The sequence below is a fragment of the Haemaphysalis longicornis genome, unplaced genomic scaffold, assembly GCF_048455015.1.
Source record: "Haemaphysalis longicornis isolate Haplotype H1 unplaced genomic scaffold, Haemaphysalis longicornis Haplotype H1 scaffold_2, whole genome shotgun sequence".
In the NCBI taxonomy this organism is placed as follows: domain Eukaryota; kingdom Metazoa; phylum Arthropoda; class Arachnida; order Ixodida; family Ixodidae; genus Haemaphysalis; species Haemaphysalis longicornis.
In genome coordinates this window covers 123,414,787-123,426,813 of record NW_027526295.1, presented here as the reverse complement: position 1 = coordinate 123,426,813, position 12,027 = coordinate 123,414,787, and positions in this window count along the sequence as shown.

Here is a 12,027-nt window from a genome sequence, read left to right as displayed (position 1 = left end):
CTCACGGGAAATTTGTGACCCGTCCAAAAAAGATTTCCAGCCGGAGATAGAATTCCTAATGCTGGATGGAAAAGATACTTCCAGCCACAGCCGGAGGTGCTCCTGGAAATAAACATTGTAGCACTTTGAGCTTTTAAAATGCATAGCATAAAAAAGTGTGCTAATCACTTTACATCATTAATAAAACACTTCAACAATAAGCGATCCCAAACTAGAAAGCAACAACCTCTTCAAAATTGTTTTAATTGTGCACAGACTACATTTTTGTGCGCCTGTGCCTGGTGCCATTTCACACATTTAAAACGTGTTCGAACGCTCTCGTTGGCATACGTGGCTGTAGCACTTTTTATGTCCTCTTTTGGACTGAACTTTTGAATTCTGTGTGCTTGTGCTGTTTGTGGAGGATGTTGACAGGATTGCTTTCGCATTATTCGCGTCGCTTGTCGATAACAAAGTGAAATGCCCGGAAAAAGATGTGGTTGCAACAATGGACTGCCTACTGTTCAAATGCACTGATACTACCAAATATAGGTCAAATCTATGAGCTTTGTAGCTTTCTTATGTGTTGGGCATTTGGGAGAAGCGGGATCAAAATGCATGCACGCTTACAGCCCTAACGCAGTCTTGATCATTGCAGCAACTTAGCACCAGGTGTGGCATTCTCATAAAAACAGTGCATTGTGCCTGGATAAAGTTCGACAGGGTCATTGGTTATTATATCCCGGTGGCCTGTGCACAGTGCGCAAGTGGCTGTTACAGGTCTTAGTGCGTTCCAGAAATCGGCGTCTATTTTAATAAACCCAGCATAATTAATGCATGAGCCATGCGGCGCCGTCAACAATTTGAAGTGCGGCAGTCACATGTGATATTATGTTACAAGGTGAGCCAATTTATAATAAATAAATTCCATTCTGTTTTTTCTAGCATCGGCTAGGCAACGTCTACGTCGCAGAATGTGGTACAAGAGGCTTGCAACCCAGAAGACTGCCAGTGTAATGACCAGAAAGTGGCACTAAGAACTCTGGTAAGCACATAAAAAGATGGAAATGGTTTGAGTTGCAGTTTTGCAAAGCTCACAAAATGACTTGACATCGTGGTTTTTCATCATGCCTTATTTTTCATAGGCTACCTGAATCACTGGGAGGACTATTTATCCAAAGACGGTGGAGATTCCGGCCCCTGTGGATGTTCTAGGTACACAAGTGACAAGGCTGAAAATATGTAATATATGGCACGACAATATAGTTTTAAATTTGTAACCTGGCCTCTGTGTTGCTGCTTCAGGGCACAAAAACCCACACAGAAGAGTTTTTTTATTCAGAAATGCTGATGGTGTTTTGGTGTCTGCTACGAATGACTTCAGGTCAGAATGTTGTACATAAAAATTAAATTTTAAAGCGCGCTGCCGCAAAACTTAGCAAAAAAAAAGTGATTTCTAGCTGGGAATGGAGAAGAATCCAGCATGAAATAACTTAGAAGTGATTTTTCGCTGAAAAGCGGGGCAGAATCCAGCAAAAAAAAAAAAAAAAATTCTGTTTGAGAAGTGGTGCACAATCCAACAAGAAAATTTCCAGCCAGAATGAACCAACCAGTATAAAGCAATTTCCAGCTAGTAAGCTACACCATTCTGGTTGGAAATAATGGTATTTCCAGAAAGAAAACGGTGACTTCCAGTTAGAAGTGGGCATTTTCCCAGCTGGGAATGGTGCGATAGACGTGTCATTTCTGGCTGGAGACAAGCCTGAAAATTTAGATTTCCAGCCAGTGGTTCCGGCTGTTTCATAACACAGTCGGGACTGGAAATCATTTCCATCTGGGATCGTAGTCGGTGAAACAGCAAAATAGATGCGCGGTGACTAACATCAGCTAATGCAGAAGGCTTTGAAACCCAATACGATGGCAAGCAATCGGCAACAGGAGACTCTCGCAGAAAAATTGACGACTAAAGGGGCTGCCCGACCCTTGCGCAGGTATTCCGCAATGTGACGTGCCCCGTGCCTGGTTTAGTATTGTTTCCGCCGTTGAGACGCACTGTTCACTGGGCTTCAAATATTTCAAGCATACGATTCGCCGAGCAGATATGGCGAGCATTGTTGTGGTGAGAGCAAGCTGCCGCATACTCACGAAAGGGAGCTGTTACAGCCGCCGCTGGACGAGCCGAATGACAGCTTAGGCGCGGGTCTGGTCTTCCCATGGGCAAAGGAGGCTATGCCATGGGTCTTCCCGTCTCGCATGGGGACCACCGCTGACGTGGCAGCGTGCATCAGCGGGCTCGAGGGCTGCAAGACAATGCGGAACTATGCAAAAAAAGAAAGTACACACACAGAGGCTACCAGACGTTGTAAGCAAATGGCAACTGGGAAATACGCGCTAACGACCTTCTTGCTCAGATGGCCGGCATCTCAACAAGAAGACGGAAGACAAGTGCGTGCCAAGCCTAATTTTGACAGCAACCTGAAGTTTTCGTTGTTGAACGAAAAATAACCTCGACATATCAAGAAACGGGGCATCGGGCGCCGGGTGACTCACTCGAGTGGACAGAGTCTCCACAGCAAGAAACATGGGCGACGCAGACTGCAGACGCAAACGTGAGGCAACCGCGTTCAGGGTCGTAATGGGTGGCACTACCAACCTCCTGCTGGACAGAATCGATGGAATCTTCCAGCACGAGAAATTGTAGAACGCGACTACGACGAGACGCTCGTGCACTCCTCGTGCTCCTCAAAGCTGCCGGGCCGCTGCTGGGCCAGTGCTGCTGGCCAATCACAATGCGCCGTGTGCATGGCCGTGTGGTAGTGTTGATGCTTGGTAGCACCAATTTTTGGCAAGCTTTTGCAAACCGTTCTCGTTTTTATTAAAAAAAATCCATACATACGTTTCTACTGTTAAGAAATATCGTTATTGTTTGATAAGAGATAAAATTGGCAGTAAATACAATTAGTACATAGTTTCGGTTTCGGTTTTAGTACTATAGTGATGCATTGTTACATATTTTATACATGCATTAACTTCAAAAAATTGTTTCCATTCGTATGTTGGATGATTCTCTCTCTGTTATACCTGATACACAATAGTCTAACGGTATAACCAAAGCGTTTTCTTGACGGTAACTGTCTCATTTTGATGTAACTGTCTCATAAAGCTTAGCATGTTTCGCGTGGCAGGTTTAATTTATTTCACGTGTCTCTCTACATAAACCAAATAAAAACACAGCATGTATTGTCAGCTGTTATATTTTAGTGTTTTATAAAAAATAGGTTCATGATGTTACAAAATACAATGTGCAAGTAGTTTCGCTTTCGGTTTTTAAGAGACAAATGATGCACTGATGCACACTCTGTATTCGTCGACGATGCTTTTCTGTTACGCTTGGTCCACAGTAACATAAAGCGTATTGTCAACAGTAACTCTTAGGCAATTTTGATTATTCTGAAGCTCCTTTAACTTTGACAGCGCAGACTTATTAGCAGGTCCGTGTCGGCGATTGGGCTGCAGAGGTACGCAGTGCACGGTACGGCTGGATGCGTGGAGAATATCACTACATGTCCTCCGATCTAAAAGATACTCTTGCAAAAGGTACAAATAAATGAGTCTGTACTTTTAATCGGACCCTGCAATCGTCATTGAGCAGCGGATCAGTTTTGTCCCTTCTTTTACCCCATTTTTGAAAGATTTAATGATTTATTTTGAAGTTATAATTGGCTAAAGATGAGTTAAGTTGCTGTTTCTTGGGTCAGTATGTGTACAGTACACAACCAGTACACAGTACACACCACCTCCTGCGGGCTGCTGGTGGCCAACACGGGCAGCCCCGTCCTGGTCCCAGTGGCACCGCTCAGCTCACGCATATTTATGTGACCCAGTGCACCTACTCCTGGAAAACCGCTACCAACACCTGTGGGCCTGACCACTTTCTCATTCTGGTCACTCCCAGGAATGGCCAGAGGCGCGCTGACACCAGGACCTACGTGGTCACCAACTGGGCTGACTTCTGAAAGGAGATGGCGCAGTGTGCGGAGCAGGGCCGTAGCCAGAAATATTTTTCGGGGGGGGGGGGGGGTTATGGATTTTGGGAAGGGGGTAGTTTTGCTGAAAGCAACAGTAAGTATTGCTTACGGGCTGCCTGGAAAAGGTTTCGGGAGGGGTTCGAACCCCCAAACCCCCCCTATGGGTACGGCCCTGGTGCGGAGGATCCATAGGACGACTTCCGGGAAGTGGTCGTAATCAGCGCTGCCAAGGCTACGGATCGGGGCGAAGCACCACTGGGCACGGCGCTGCCAGACCTGGAGCTGCTGCAACTGCGGGCCAGGAGGAACCAAGTGCAGCGGCGGGCCATATCCGAAGCAGGCGTCCGGAGGACTGGATGGCATACCGCCGGGCGGACAGAAAGTGCAGGAGGAGGGCCAGCACCATCGGAGGGAGAGCTAAGAGTCCCTCTGAGCCTCTTTGGACTCTCGCCGAGACCCAGTCAAGGTCTGGCGAGTCTTCCGTGCCCTTCTTCAACCCGCCACCACCACCCGAAGACCACTGCTAACAGCCGCCGTATCCCATGGTCATCTCTGAGGCCCGGCGGAGCTGCTCACCGATCAATTTGCCCGGGGCCCGCCTGCAGTAGCCGCTGCAGCACTCCCAAACGTAATGCCGGCACCCACACATGACGAACGGGTCTTCGCCCTTTGCACAGCGTACATCATGCCACGGGATCTCCAGGCCGTGCTGGACCACTGCCCCAAGCGTCGGAGCGCTCCCGGCATCGACGGGATGACGTACCAGATGCTGCGAAACCTGGACGTCACCCAGCGGAAGCCACTCCTGCGCGTCTTCAACCGAGTATGGAGGATGGGTGTCCTGCCGGCATCCTGGCTGGTGGGGCTGGTATCAAACATCCTGAAGGTGGGTAGGAACGCATGGAGCCAGCATCCTACCGGCCAGTGTCTCTCACGTCGGCGGCTGGCAAGCTCAGTGAAAGCCCCGTCCTGGCCCGCATTCAGTGGCTAGCTGACCATTGACGTCTTCCCGGAGCAGCATAGTGGCTTCAGGCGGCATCGCTGCACTGCTCACTCACTGGGGGACGTCGTCTTCATACTGGAGCAGGCGCGCCACGACAAGGCGGTGGCCTACCTCGTCTTCCTTGACATCAGCTCGGCGTTCGACCGGCACCACCATCCTGGAATCCTTGGATGGCATGGGCGTTGTGGGGCACCTCAGAAGCTATGTACAGGCATTTCTGGCTGGCCGGACTCTTCGGGTAAAGGTCGGCCGGCCGACCAGTAGCCCACGAGACATCCGCTCTGGGGTGCCCCAGGGGAGCGTGCTGAGCCCGTTCCTGCTCGATGTGGTGCTCGTTCCCCTGCAAGACTGCATTCCCGCTGGGCTCCGGTATCCAGTGGGAATGGCGGTCTACGCGGACGACGTCGCATACGGGACACACGGGCCAACAAGACATGCTGTCCAAGGTGGAGGCGTGCCTCCAGGAGGTGCTGGGGGCGGTTGCAGACTTCCTGAGTAGCCGTGGCCCGCAGCTGTCCGAGGCCAAGACAAAGGCTATGATGTGGCTACCAGGCACGCAGGACAGCACCCGCCCACTCTGAGCGGTCAGCCGCTCCCGTTGTGCCGGCTGACCTGGATACCAGCGGGGAGGGCACTCCAGCAGCGCACGCTGCGAGTCCAGCGGGGCGTGCGGAGGCTGCTGGCACGAGGTCAGGGCTGCTCGCACTTTGTGCCCATGGCCTTGCGAGTGTTCCATGGAATGGCGTCCTCGGCCGTCCTGTATGCTCTGCCACTGGTACACCTGCAGCCACTGAGGTGGAGGAGGTGGAGATGGACCAGCGCCGGGCCATACGCTTCTGCCTGGGCCTCCCGAGCACGTCCGCGGCTGCGGCTACCTACACAGAGGCCGGCACGTGGACCATACAGATTCGGGCCCTGCAGACGAGGCTGCACTACATCCACCGGCTCCATAGCACACCAGATGGGGCAGCCCTTCTGCAACGCTACCGCAGCCGCCCCTACTCGCAGGTGGCCATGCTGGCGTCTATCTACGAGGGTCACATTGAGCTGCCGCAGCGTACCCCATCGAGACACCACCACCTGGCACTGGGCGGGCTCTTCGCATCAGCATCACGAAGCCGGGGATTCGCAGCAAACGGTCAACACCAACCCAGGCTATCCATCAGGACGTTGCTGCCCTGCTGCAGGACGAGGCAGCCGGCCTCCTGCAGCTCTACACAGACGGCTCTGTGCAACCATCTGTCCATGGGCAGAGCTGGAGCCGCCTGCACGGCAATGGAGCTTGGCACCAGTTGTGTACTGCCTGCCCTTCCCACCCTCCTCTACCCATGCAGAGCTGGCCGGGCTGCACCTTGCTGCAGATCTGCTCCTGGAGAAGGGCTACCGGATTCAGGGGCCGTCATCTTTACCGACTCCCGGCCCGCTCTCTTGCGACTGCGAGTGGCGGATCAGCCATCGAGCTCCAGCGGAAACGTGTAGCGGTCGCTGCTTCACCTGGTGGAGTCCCGTGGTTGTGACCTGCGGCTTCACTGGTTGCCATCTCATGTCGGAATCACCGGCAGTGAGGTGGCTGATGCCCTGGCCAGAGGTGCTGCTACCGCGACGTGAGGCCCATCGAAGCCGCACAACCCACCCTGGCGCGGGATATGGACCCCGCAGTCATCAGCGGCCAAGTTCCACAGGTCCTGCCTTGACGCATAAGCAGGGACGCCCGCTCCATACTCCTCCTCATGCGGTTCGATTGCTGCAACATGGCAGCCCGCTTGCACCGACAAGGCCGCCGGTCGTCGCCCACATGCGCTGACTGCCCAGAGCCCGAGAGCTGCTCTGCTCCTTCCGCCAGCACGATGCCCCGGGAGCAAAGCTTCGGTCCGCACTCCAGCGTCTCGGGCTGCCCAGCCACACCCTGATGGACCTCATTTTCCCGACGCGCCCCCAGCTCCATCCGGCGGAAAGCATTCCGACTTGTCCCGGCCTTCTTCGAGGAGACCAACCTCATACAACGGCTGTAGCCCAACGCCTGCCGGCCAGCCATACGCATTACTTATCTCTTTCTTTCTCTCCCTCTTACTCTGTCCTCATTTGTTCTCACCTATCCCCTTTCATTCCCCCTCTTCCCTTCCCCCGGACTGGCTTGTATGATGGTGAACTCCCAAATGAGAAAAAATATCCCATGTTTAAGTCTTTTTCACTTTCTATATCAATAAAGCCCTCACTCACGGTCCACGTTTTATGTGCGCAGGTGGTTGCCCCTAGCAACGCGGTGCGAGTGACGTCAGGAGCAGACGACTGTCGTCTCGTCGGCGACGCTGTTTGCTCAAACCCTGACTGGCACGTGCGCTGAGTGAGAGATAAAACGTTTATTGAAATAACGTGGACGGGCTAGGGAAGAAAAAGAGTTAGGAGCTGTGGGTGGCCACCAGTCCGTTAGGCCGCGTGCCGCGGCTGCCATCCTCGCCCGAGAGATCAGGGCCTCCTGGTCTTCGAGCTGGCAGCTCTGCAACGCGCACTCCTACTGCTCAAGGGTAGGGGATCTGGGTGGTGGATGGTTGGTGGGGCACGTCCAGACGAGATGAACTGTGGTGTTAGGCTCATCGCATTGGGGGCAGTTGAGTGGGTAGTTAGTAGAAGATATGTGGTGGAGATTGAGGTGATTGTAATACGTGTTGGTTTGAAGTCGGTGCCAAATGCGGGCGTCTAGAAAAAGAAGGACGGGGAGGGGGATAGGTGCGTCGGGTTGCTCTTAATGGTGGAGGACATCACTGTAGGTTTTGAAGAGGGGCGTAGGGGAGATTGCAATACTGGCTGCTTTGTTGGGCTATTCTGGGAATGCCCCGTGAAGGAGAGCTCGGCCGGTGGCGTGTGCCACCTCGTTTCCAGGGAGGACAGTGTGGCTGGGTGTCCACTCAATGCGGGCATGAGGGAGGGTGGGGCATTGAGAAAGGATTTCCACGGTAAGAGCTGACTCGCTCGAGTGCAAAACGACGGCAGGCAGCTTGTGAGTCAAACAGAATTGTTATGCTGGGACCTGTGCCTTGGGTCATTGCGAGGGCAATGGCTGTTTATTAGGCCGTGGTATAGTAGAGGTTGGGCGCACAGTTGCCGAGGTGAGGAAGGCATTATCGAAGCGGGCAACAGTAGCGACGTGAGCGGGTCGTTGAGGGTACGGAGGCGTCCGTATAGAGGGTGTCGGGTCGCTGCCGTATTTTCTGATGAGGAGGCGTCTACGATGCCGACGACGGCCAGCGTTCCCAGATAATTAACGCAAAACAAACCTGGGTAAATCCTCAGGATGTCCGGCTCTGGACATTTCAGCATTCTCAGGTTGTCCATATCTTATCCTCAGCCAGTCCAATCGGGGTCCGTTTGTCCGTCCAGCGTACATCCTCAGAACGTCGTCAAAATGATGCTGCTGGACAATTTTCGTACACTTCCAGGATACAAACTAATGTTCTTTTTTCTCGGTCTTTTTTTCACAAGCTAATGCAACAGGCCTCACTACAGAAATCCGGCACGTCCTAAATGATTACACTAGAACCTGGGGAGGAGGAGGAGGAGGAGAAACACTTTATTTGCAAACTGGGTCTAGGGGAGAGGGGTGGCGGAGGATGCGATGTTCTCCGCGACCTGGGCGGCCCGGTCGGTTAGTGCCAACTGCACTTCCGGGTCGGAGCTCTCCAGGGCCTGCTCCCAGTGTAAGGGGGAAGGAAAAGGGGGAAATAGGTCGTGGGGACACTCGCTAAGGGAATGGTAGCGGGTATCCGGCTGGAGACATTGAGGGCAAAGAGGCGAAGGGTAGAGATTGGGGTTGATGCGGTGTAGGAGAGTTCGGCAGGGGGTTGTGTGGGTTTGTAGTAGCCGCCAGTGGCGAGCGGCTTCGTGGGTGAGGGAAGGGTGTGGGGGAGGATATATCCTGCGGAAGAGGCGGAAGTGCTGGGTAATGTCCCGGTACGAGACTAGAGCGTCCCGGAAGCTGGGGGTGCCGTGGGTAGAGCCAATAGAAGGGCCTGCTCGGGTGACAAGAGCTCGAGCTGTACGGTGGGCCCTTCATTGGCGTCTGTTCCCGTGTGGGCCGGGGTCCACAGCAGAGCCACGGGGTGGGATGGTGTTCTGCGGGAGAGGATTAGACCCTATGCGAAATTGCTTGGTGATCTAGCAACACTGATGTAAACGAGACCGTCGGCCATATTGGTACGGGCGCCGATCGGGAAGTCTCGTATTGTTTACTGTGGAAGAGTAGGTGACGGTAACGCGGTATGGCTCAAACTGGACGGTGTTTTCCGGCTCTTGACCGCGGATTGTGGACGAAGGACTTGCCTGCGCTGCCGACTGTGTCTGAAGACTCATACCACTCGGGGTGCCGCGCCAAAGACCCATCCGAGTGGCAGCCTAGCCACCGAGGCAGGCATTGCTCGCCTTCATCGGTGCGGATAAACACGTGCGACTCGCAGTAAGTAAATCCTTCTTTGTTTTTATTTGACGCGAGTTAACCGGTATGAGCATTTGTAGAGCACTTTGTTCACCGTTGTTTACCACGCAAATGCGTAGCGGCGACCCTGTTGCAGTAACCCTGAAAGAGGAGAGCGACAATCGCCAGACCGTAGCGCTAGTGGGTGGATTAGGTATTTTCAAATGCTGCACATGGAATTTACGGGATGATTTTTGGCGAAGATGTTTACGGAAAGGTTGCGGCCGTTTTCCGTGACGGTCGTCCGCCCGCGCGTTTGCCGCAAAGCAATCGTGCTGTGCGGCGAAGTCAACTACTAAAGCGCACATACGCCTTGAATTTTATTTTTTTGTGTGTTTTCATTATTTATTGCGCATGTTCTGCGCAAAAATCTGTTTGTGTGTCTTTCTTCTCCTTTTTTGGCGGTGGGGTGGTTGTGATTGTTTCTAAAGCGCATGTTTTTGGTGTGCACGAATAGATAATACAGTAAAACCTCGTTAGCTCGAACTCACTGAACTAGATTTTTTTTTTAATTCGATGGGTCATCGGTATAACCCGAATGTTTATCTGTTTATCTCCAAAGATTCTGGAAGTGAGTTCCAGAGAATCATATTATTGTTTGCTTAAGTTATGACGAACACGATTATGCGGGTACTGGTATCATTACCCGCGCTGAGGTTTTTAAATGTTAAACTTCCTTCTCTTGAAAAATGCATTAACAAAGCATGCATAGATACTTGCACGCTCAAACTTGACAAACAAATTTGACATTGCTGTTTGAGGTGTAGATTATTGCCCTTGCAACAGTGTTAAGGAAGACACAAAATCTGGTCATTTTGAGTTTGTTCCTTGCGGCCACTTCTTCCTGCTCTGTCCCTTTACCATAAACTGTAGCGGACTAGTCCTGTTCTTCCCTGAGTGTTATTTACTGATACTCTCTCTGTTCTTGCAGGTTGGGCCTCATCCATGTGCTCAGCAGTTGCTTTCGCTCCCAGAAGAAAAGTGGCCGGCCCTATGTTGTGTGCCTCACCTTTGAGACGGACAGTGGGGCGATTGGGGAGGCATCGTGCGAGTGCCCGGCGGGTTGCAGTGGAGCATGGAGTCACATCCTGGCTGCTGTGCACCTACTCGCCCTCTTGCAAGCCGAAGGTTTTAAGAGGCGCCACCAAAGCTTGCGTGCACTGAGCTGCCACAACAGTGGGGACGTCCGAGACAGCAGGGCATCAAGCCAGCGAGTGTCCAAAACATTGACTGGAGAAGCCCGCGATAAAATGGCCCCTCCCTTCCCTTGCCAATGCGTCTGTTCGATGCACGTCGAGTACAGGAGCAATGTGAGCAGCAACAAAGTGCCGTGCAGGCGCTTGGGAGAAAACTTGGTAGCCTTGGGAATGAGTTTTTTTGCCCCAGTTGTGCTGGCCTCCCGCTCCTCCTCCTCCCTCCCCTCCCCCGCTAGTGACAGAAACAAGGACTGGCATGGCACCTGAAGGGTCACCTATGAGCTACCAGCAAGCATTCAGGAGCACGCAGAGCACGCAGAGGCTGGGCAACGTCGTGTTTACTATACCGCGACATGCAGGGGTGCGCGAATGCTTCTTTTTGTTCCATTTATATCCACAGTTTGCTATACTGCACGCGCTATAAATCAGCGAAGTAGTTTAATTTACTGGGATTTTCACTGTGGATACAAAAAACGCAAAAGCTCTCAAGCTGATGCGCGGCAGCCTGATGCAACTGTGGCCGTTTTCTTTTTGAATAAAACTTGAAAATTGTCTCAGCTACCTACATCAATGGCCACTATCATTACGTCGGAAGCATGCATGCAGCATGTGACAAACTAGAGGAGTGAGTGTGTATTTTAGTTGCAAAATATTCGACAGTAAATACATCGTTGCTGGAATGACAATGGGCACAAAGTTAACTTGACGTAACAACAAACCTTTCAGCCCGGAAAATCGGGAATCAAGTGCAAAAGCTCACATTTTCCACCGTTAGATCATCATAAAACAGCGTTCGCCACTTCTGCAACGACATGCGGCTAAATGCAACGTAAAGAAACCAACAACACACATATACCGTGCGTGCCCGCCACAGAGGAAATTTTCAACCGCGCCGTGACGGCGTAGTGCGGCAAGAAAAGTTTGTTTACAGCCCTAGGTAAGATAAAGGCTCGTGTAGGGGCTAAGCGGTACCATTTAACAATGAAATGAAGCGGGCGCAGAGCCACAGGGACGAGTAAAGAAACAGCCTAATTTTGGCAACGTGTGGTACTGTTTTCCCGGTCGAGCGCCGCTGTCAGTCGCGTGAATAGGCGGCGCACGCTCAGGCTTCATTTAGAGTACAAAGGCTGGACAAGAGAACTCCAACGCAGCTGTATTTTTCATACGGACAGCGACTACGGAACCCCGAGCTTAGCAAACTAACGACAAATTCGCTCCAAGCGCACCGCGCCCAGCGTGTCACAAAGGTTGCTCGCGCCGGCACAGTTCGCGTCACAAAGTTCGTTCAAAAGCGTGGAACTTCACGTACCTTTTCTCCATTTGAACCGGTATTTCCGCATTGCGTGCTCTGCG